General features: G+C 36.6%; 1 long non-coding RNA gene across 1 annotated transcript; it reads right to left on the bottom strand.

Moving 5' to 3' along the window:
• Positions 1–3,397: 3,397 nt before the first annotated feature.
• LOC114013327 (uncharacterized) lies at positions 3,398–8,237 on the bottom strand. The gene is made up of 2 exons (XR_003556242.2): positions 7,894–8,237; positions 3,398–3,709 (listed from the first exon to the last, which is right to left on the bottom strand). It is a non-coding gene; the product is annotated as an uncharacterized LOC114013327 (long non-coding RNA).
• Positions 8,238–8,736: the final 499 nt, after the last annotated feature.

Genomic DNA, 8,736 nt, shown 5'->3' on the forward strand with positions numbered 1-8,736 from the left:
TTTCTCTGCAGCACCCATGTGAGTTCACTGAGGTTTGTGAGTTGTATATGCATAAAAGACAATCCCAGGATAAGGACGAGGTGAAAATGAGAATTAAGTAAGGGTAAAGAATGCAGATTTTTTTTCTTGCCCTCCACTGTAAATAAATAAAAGAATTAATGTATGTAAGCTTACCCTAAAAACGATGCAAATACATCTTGTAATTAAATACCTCCCCCAGGGACTTTATACCTGCTATGAATTCGATTTGTTGATGCCAATATCTACTGAAATACAGGAAAGGAAAGTTCTTCAATTTATGAATTAGGCATAGAGTCAAGATACCCTGCTTAGTTTAAAAGTTATGAGTTAGGGGAACTGAAATCTTTTTATTGGGAAAGTGACAGAGATAGCTAGAGCACTAAACTCAGGACAGCCAGAAGAAAATAACTCTACTTCAGTGCATTAAACAGCCCCCTAGAAGAGAAAGTTCAGCCCTGTTTTTATTTTGTCCTGTCGTCGGATTGCCAGCATGTTCTTTTGCTGTATGCAGAAACTTGTGTTTTATTTCAGGACACAATAGGTGGCAGTCTTTATCTTCTAATTCTTATCCACAAGCAGATACTTTCTCCTACACAGAGAATGACTAATCTGCTTAGACTGCACCAACAGAAAGACAGTAAGGTTTGGTTCTGTCAGTAACCTAACTGCTTGCATTTAAACCATAAATTTAACCTCTGTAAAGTGCCCACTGGATCCACCCAGACTCTGGCAAACATGAGCCTGCAAACATGTGACATTTAACCATCACTGTCCTTTTTTGCAGGGCTGATTTGAGGGCTGAACTGAGAAAAATGAACTGGGTTACTTCATAAAGCCCTGATCCAGAAATGCATTCTATTCTTTTTACCTGAGCAGGTGAATGAGAGAGGTTTTTTCACTGTTCCCTTCAAGAGTGTTTCTCTGTGCAAGAAATGTAATAGAGGAGCTGAGAGGAAACACCAGACACTTAAATGGACAAGTACTGACTGCAGGATACCATGAAAAAGCTCTAAAGTCTGTTCTAGTCTGTGTGGTTGATAAAAGTGATTTGAAACCCTGAAGATAAATCAGTTTGGATGAGCTACTGTATTTTTTTCCAAAAGCAGTGCAAACCCAAACAGTTTGGCAAAGTTCTCCAACCAAAAGAAGACGTCTATTGGCCTTGTGCAGGGAACAGTCATGAAACTTAGCTTTTTCAACTTGAGAAAGCCCCAAAATGTGATGGGCCTGAACTCTGCCACAAGTTGACTAATAAGAAAAGTCAACCTGAAGGGAAGTCTAGTGCTCCCATGATCCTAAATGAAAACCAAGGAAGTTTCTTAAAAAAAAAAAAAAAAAAAAAAAAAAAAAAGCATTGCCTCCATCACCTACATAGTTTATTCTAGCATCTTTTTTATGTAAAAACCCTTTATGTGATAATACAGGAAGTAGTTGAAATAATTTTACCTTCAGTTCACTGTACAGAACAAGTATAAAGGATAAAATTAACGAAGTGTATACAGCCCAAAGCATTGCCTCACAATTCAGATTTCTGTAATTTGCTCAGGGTTTAAAATTCTTGAGAAACTGGAAATTAAATGTGATTTGTATTAACCAGGAGTTGCCACAATTCTAACTATTCACTCGAATTCTAACTTGTGGTATCCTATAGGGAGACAGAAAAGGTTAGCGTTTGTAGAAGAAAGGAACACAAAGCTGGAAATCTCATTTTTGCTTTTGAGACCTTCTTTCATACATGAAATAATTTGGTTTCAATAGTAAAACTTTAACTTTAGCTTACATGTGCATAATCCTTTAGTAAATAAGAGAACGAACATGAAATGGCTAAATCTTACATTTGAAGTTTTAAAGATTGATCATTTTGCGAGTTAATGTAATGTAACTACCAAAATAAATTTTTACTTGCTTCTAATTTGATACTCCATGATTGTCTTTATTTTCAGTTTGCAAGTGAACACAATTCTTTACAAGGATTAATTTTTTTTTTATTTTAATGAAATCCAAAGTACTGATGCTGTTACAGCTCTGAGAAGCAACATGAATTCAGAACCCTTGAGTAAAGTTTCCAGTATGTGCAGAGTATCATTCTCATCTTGGTACATTTTGACTTCATTGAAAATGCACGAAGTGACTTTGTTAAATGGAAAAGACTAAAATGAGTCATGGAATAAATACTAGTTGCAGGCTGAAACATATGATTTACAAGTTGTGAAGGGAAACACAACCAGTAGGAGGGTATATTGTGAATACTTCTAAAAAATTGTATTAAGGCCTTTTAAAAAAAATAATTGTTTTTTCTGCTGTCATAGCATTTTAAAAATTCAGCTTCTTATGTTGATTGCTTTGTATTAGTCTGTTTGTGTATACTCATTCCATATCTTATTTTCAATCACATTTCCTTCCCATGTGAACTCCCAATCCTGATAAAGGATTATGAACCCTCATGTCCCCATTTAGTACTTGAATAGGACAGGTTTCTGTAATGACAGTAACTTGGGCCAAGGGCCCAAGCTTGGGGGTTTTTATTGTTTTTCCATACTCTGTGCAATAGTAGAAATATATAATCTGCTGGATGATGACCTGACATGTATCAACACACAACAATTCCAAAGAGCAAGTTCTGGATTATTTTTTTCTGCCTTGTTTTTGAAGACATAACAGGACTTTCAAACATCTCTCCAGGGTAACGATGATATTTTAACAGAAAATAGGCCAAGGTTTTTAACTTTAATGATATTAGTAACAGCTCCAGTCCAGATGTCATTTAAGGAAAGATAAGAAAGTGTCAGAAGTTACACAAAAATGAGTGTCTTGCATCAGTTTAATTCTCTTGCACTTACACCTTTTCATCTAAATGTGCAAAATATAGCAGAGTACCAGTTTAGCTCTAAATTCCCATTTGCTGCTCAGTGAGATGTACTCAAAGCAGAACACAGCCCCTCGGTCATGGATATTTATAAATAAGAGTCCTGACAAAGGGTTGGATTGCTTCTGCAATTACCTTCTCAGACAAGACTTTGAGAAGAGGAAGTTGTAAGCACAGTATCTGCCCATTTTCTGTGCAGCACTCATGTGACTTCACTGAGCTTTGAGAGTTTTATATGCATAAAAGACAATCCCAGGATGACAACAAGGTGAAGGTGAATATTCAAACAAGAATCAAGAATGCAGATATTTTTTTTTTTAGGTTTGGGACAAACCCATTTTATTTGGGCTTGCACAGCTGGCATGGCTTCTGACTTTTTTAACCAGATCAAAATCTTAGGATGTCATAGCAATACTTAATAGGACCAGAATCTCAACACAGAACTTCAGTTAAAATGAGTGAACCAGCTCACTATGGAGGGTTTTGAAAGCACGCACTGCTGCATTAGTGTTACTGTGCTCATACCTTTTATTTACTTTTTAAAAAAAGCAAATTCCTCATTTGATCTTGGAGCCTATTGCTACAAGCAATAATCTTTTGCAGCTGAGCCACAGCTAACATGCCTTTTACTCTTTTGTCTTTGTGTCTCTTTTATCGCTTCAGTGTGCTTGTCCATGTGTTGCAAAGTACAGATGGTGAAATGCTTTGGGTCATGCGGTGTTGTCTGTTAATTCTTTTGTGAGCTGTGGCGCCAGCTAATCCCCATTTTTCAGTTTCTGATGTGTTCTGTCCAATCACTTTCTTCTGGTTTAATCATTATGCCTGAAATAAAGAGTGGCTTTTAACAGCTAAAAGTCAAAGGCATTGAGCCAAATTGTTCTTCTACAGACATCCATGCAATTAATTGGCTTCAGTGATACTAAAAAGAATAGCAGAAAGGAAAATTTACTCACCGTTTTACATAATGATAAAGTCCTTACAACTTACTACAGCATCTACAGAAGAGTGCAGGCTCCAAACAGATGCTCAAAGGTACTTGATGTGATATTTTAGTATAAAGAACAAAGGGAAGGAAACAGTGAGTGACAGAGAAGCAAGTAATGTTAGTAGGGGTGACAGGTGCAGGAAATGGTATATGGTGTTGCAGTAAACATTGTAAAGTACTCTTTTGGCCCCAGACTTAACAGTATGAAGAGTATTAACCTGGGGGAAGAAGATGAGTAGGGAATTGCGTGCCTAAGTTAATTGTAGAACTGGTGAACCTGATTAGAACAAAACAGTAAGATTACTAAAACACACAATTGAGTCCTGATGTTGGGCTGCGTCCAAATACTGTGCTTTCCAAAATGTAGCTTGATAATGAAACGTGACAGTCTATGCATTTCAAAGGTATAGCCGAACAGAAGCTAAGCCTTCTCACAGTGTAGTGTCATCTTTTGTGATCTGCTCCTAAATGTGGTGGGCAGTGAGTGGTGTTTGTGTCAAATACAGGATATCTCCACTAACATGGCTTAGGTCAGTCCAACAGCTTGCTCCTGCTGAGATGAGGATGCATTTCTTTCACACACGTGCACCCTCCCCACCACCCAACTTCTTATATCACTTACCTTATATCACTTACATCAGCTCTGCAGCGTACTAGACCCCCACCCTATTTAAGCAGACTCAGCTTATTAATCAAGTGATTACAAAAAAAAGATAAATTCCTGATAAATTAGGATGCTGAATCTATTCATAGAAGGTGCCTTTCAGTGCAGAGATGTCACAAAAGCACTAGGCACCTGGTGTGAACAGAAGAGAGTATGTGAGATCTTTCATTTTCACTAGTGACCAGTTCAAGCCATTGCTGGTTACGTGGTTCTCATTGCCCATTGGTTCTCATCTGCATCCTTTTGTTAGTACAACTTTTCGTTTGCTTGCCTCTTCATCTCTTTCTATGAAGTTTAAAAATAAATTTTAAAATAGCACTTTTCTGAATAATTTCCTTCCATGTTAAAGGAGTTAACTGCATGAACAATATGTGAGATACTCTTAAGAAATCTGATTAATGAAGCGTCTCACACACTGCAACCACAACTGGATAAAAAGGGGGGTAAGTCCTGTAATACTTGTAGCCTGTGCTTCTCTGCTTTCCAGTTTAAAAGGCATTCTGGGAATTCCTACATTCTTTAGAAAAAGCACTGCTAATAGTATCCAGCTGTAGACAGAAATACCTTTTTTCTCTTCCTTTTTTGGTGTTCTTGCTGAGAGAGATGTCACATGAATGCACTTTGAATTCATACAGAAATTAAATGAGCTGCTGTGAGCTTCCCGTCTTCCCTAACGTCTTACAACCCCAGCTTTCTTTGCCTCCCTGTCACGTTGCTGTGAACATTCCTATGTAACAGCAGTTACTGTACCCTGCAACACTGCTACTTATCTGCAGTTGCATCCACACAATGAACCTGGTAAGCCAGGAAAAAAAAAAAAAAAGGAGGAGAAAAAAAAAAAAGGGAAGGCAAGCTTACAAACAGATGGGTTAATTTACAGCTGGGTTCACAAAAAAAGAAATTCAAGTGACTGAACCTAACTCTGGCAAAACAAAAACTCTTGCACAATAAAGTCCATTTTCTCAACTCCAGCCAAAACTATTGAAAGACACTTCAGGCATTTTAGGTTACTACTCTATATAAGTTTTTCATAAATGGAAATCCTAACACTGGCTGGAATTTCAATAGATAACATGTGTGGATCTAACACCTTGTGGCTGCTGTTCCTCCCTCTCTCACTTCAAGACACTCCCACCACTTACTAGATGACTTTGTTAGCCGATCAAACTTATTAACTAAGCAGAAAACTAATCCAGAAAAAGAAAGATGGTTTCCTGTAAGATTAGCGAGATGAAATAGTTCATCATCCAAGGGAGGAGGGGGAAATTCACAAATGAAACTGAAGAGATGGAAAAAAGAGAAGGAGAGATAGTTTCCTCTTTCTTGACAACTGTGAGAAACCGTAGTGCTAGAGATAAGACTATTCATGTCTTATGAACAAATAATTTACAGTTACCTTCAAAAAAATCTGTAATGCTGACTTATGTACCAATACAATATTATAGTATGTACCAATGCAATATGTACAGTAGGACACTAAAGCTAGCTTTCCCAAATAGCAAAGCAGTGGTGAAATCTAATACTACAAGTAGCATAAGAGGAAGGCAGTAATCATAACTAGTCTTGCTAGGTATTGGTTATTAGATGAGGTTTTTTTAAAAGCAGACATTATAGTTATTTCTTTAGAGACCCATGTGAATTGAAATTCACATCTATGGTTTTGAACAAAAGAAGGTGGCTTAATCAGTGCCATTATTTTGATCCACAAAATTAGAATACAAAAATGGGAGCTATTAAGTAGTTTATATGTAAAGATGTATAAACACAGGAGACGAAATGCAAATAAGGAGTGCATGATTGTGCTCATTCAGGTCTCAGACTCCTACCTGCGAGGAGGAAAGAAGATAAATGTGGTTAAGCAAAGGAAATAACAGAGCAAGATGAAAGCTGCTTTAAAAAACTTTGAAGGGAACAAAAGGGAAATGGGGACAAGCAGAGCAGAACTGAGAAACCAAAAGAAGGAAAAGGAAAGGTATATAAGGCGGAAAAAAGAAAAAGATAATGAAGATTTGTAGAAGCTAGACTCTGAAATGCACTGATAATTTTCCCAGCTCAGGCATGGAAAGCCAGTCTTTGAAATCATCTGATTACTAGGATCCTTTCTGCTGCCGTGGGCTGTAGCTGCTGCTTGCAAGCCTGAACAGAGTTTGGAGGATGGAGCACCAATCTGCTACTTCTGCACAAAAGCACTGGTTACAGGAAAAGACTGACATTACAGCAAGTAACTTTCTTCCCTGTTTGGCTGAGTTCATGCCAGAAGGAAGAAGGATTTTAAGATCTTTTTTCAATATCCTTCCTGTTAACATGGATAGAAATGTACAAATATTAAATCTCTTTCTTGCCTAGTTGATTTCTTCATCTCTTCCCATCATCTGTTTATAACTCATGGCGATTTTTAATACTTCTGGCTTTTTCGTTTTTGTCATCTGAAGCTCAAAAGACTTCAAAGTATAATTAAGTCCATTTCATAGGTACATATGTTTTACCAAAAGTTATGATCACTGGTAGAAGAAAATTCCACCCTTAAGAAAAAGTTGAAAATGTTCAATTTTGCAGTTAGACACTCTGATAGCAACCTCTCTTCAGTTGTGAGAAACTGGAAATGCTTTTGTCTTACTGGGCTCTAGCACCAAGTCTTGGCCTGTTTAAATGATCTAGAGGTCTAAAGATAGGTAGAACAACATAACCATGTCCATTACAGCAGAATGTAAAGGTATAAAAGCATGGGAAACAAGTTGCACTTGTCACGTGAGACCATCATGGGAAGGGAGATACTCAGCTTCTTATTTTTTATTTAGTGGGGAAGAAATGTTAGTAACTATCTACAAAGAGAAAAATATTCTATTCCATAAAGTAAAAAACAGCAGTAGTGTGTACTGTACTGTTAGGGAATAAGTTATTAGGAAAAGCATATGAGATATGGAAGATAGAATGGTAATGATTTCATTTTCAGAGATTTTTGTGCAGTGGAGAAGTAAAAGAAAGACACTTTGCTAATAAATAGAAATATTTGTACCACTACTAAATACCAATTTTGTATCTATTTATCTAAAAATTCATGTCATTCAACAGTCCTGGTTAAAACAAAAGTACAAAAAATTGTGCCATATTTCAGAATAAAACTGACCAAGTTGAAAGATGATCAGTATGAAAATAGTGCTTTTCATTGTTATTTCTAAAAACAGCTATAGAACAAATGTTTCTCACACAGTTTATTGTTATTTTTTAAAGTGGCAGGGTATCTGCCACAGCTCTGTGAACTATTTGTGTATATCTCTGAATCAATCATAAGTGACACTCAAATTTAACATTCTTTATTTTCACAATCCCAAGCACCTGCTGATAATATTTACTTACCAGGGAAGCTGGCAGATCCCCTCCCACCAAAATGGCCTTTCTACAGCCCTTTAGCTCCCTGACACCCTCTAAAACTGGCAAAGAGGAGTACGGAGATTTATCAGAAGGCAAAGATCATGAAGAGGGTTAGGGTTTATTCAACCCGTAACAAGTGTACAGGAAGTAGTTCACAACCAAACAGTATCTGTTCCTAACTTTGCTATCAAAACAAGTTCACCAAGTTCTGCAGGGCAGAGAAGCATATAGTGAAATATCATTGGATCATTGCGGGGGGGACGACACAGACATGGACATGGGGGGACAGGGATGAGGGGACACAAGGGGTATTTGATTTTACATTAACTTTTTACTTCTTGCTAAGCATTATGTGTAAAGTTCTCGAAAGTTCTCTGTTAAGTACAATCACATGACTGACAGTATGTTGGCCTGCATCAAGTCTTTCTTAAGCGAAAAGCTTATGAAGATTTCTATTCATGAGAGAGCTGGTAAAAGAATTACTAGTTTTACATTATTTGTTAGTAAATAATTTACTTTATTTTGTAGTGCAGCAAATAAATTTATGCAAATAGTTAAGGTACTCACAGGGACAGTCATGAAATTTTTATGTTCTTATCGAGGATGTATCTGCATTGACTTTTGAAAGAAACTAAAACTTCAGATGAGTAAAATTATTTTAGAAGGAAACAGAATCCTTAAAACTGTGATTCTCAGATTTTTTTACTTAAACAGACGGTTGTAAAGTCTCCATTCTTCACTGGACAACAATCTATTTTATTTAACTTTTAATTGTTGTGTTAATAAATTTTACTATTCGTATTTCTTGCTTTGCTAATGTTATATTGC

This window comes from Falco peregrinus, chromosome Z (genome assembly GCF_023634155.1).
Source record: "Falco peregrinus isolate bFalPer1 chromosome Z, bFalPer1.pri, whole genome shotgun sequence".
Classification (NCBI taxonomy): Eukaryota; Metazoa; Chordata; class Aves; order Falconiformes; family Falconidae; genus Falco; species Falco peregrinus.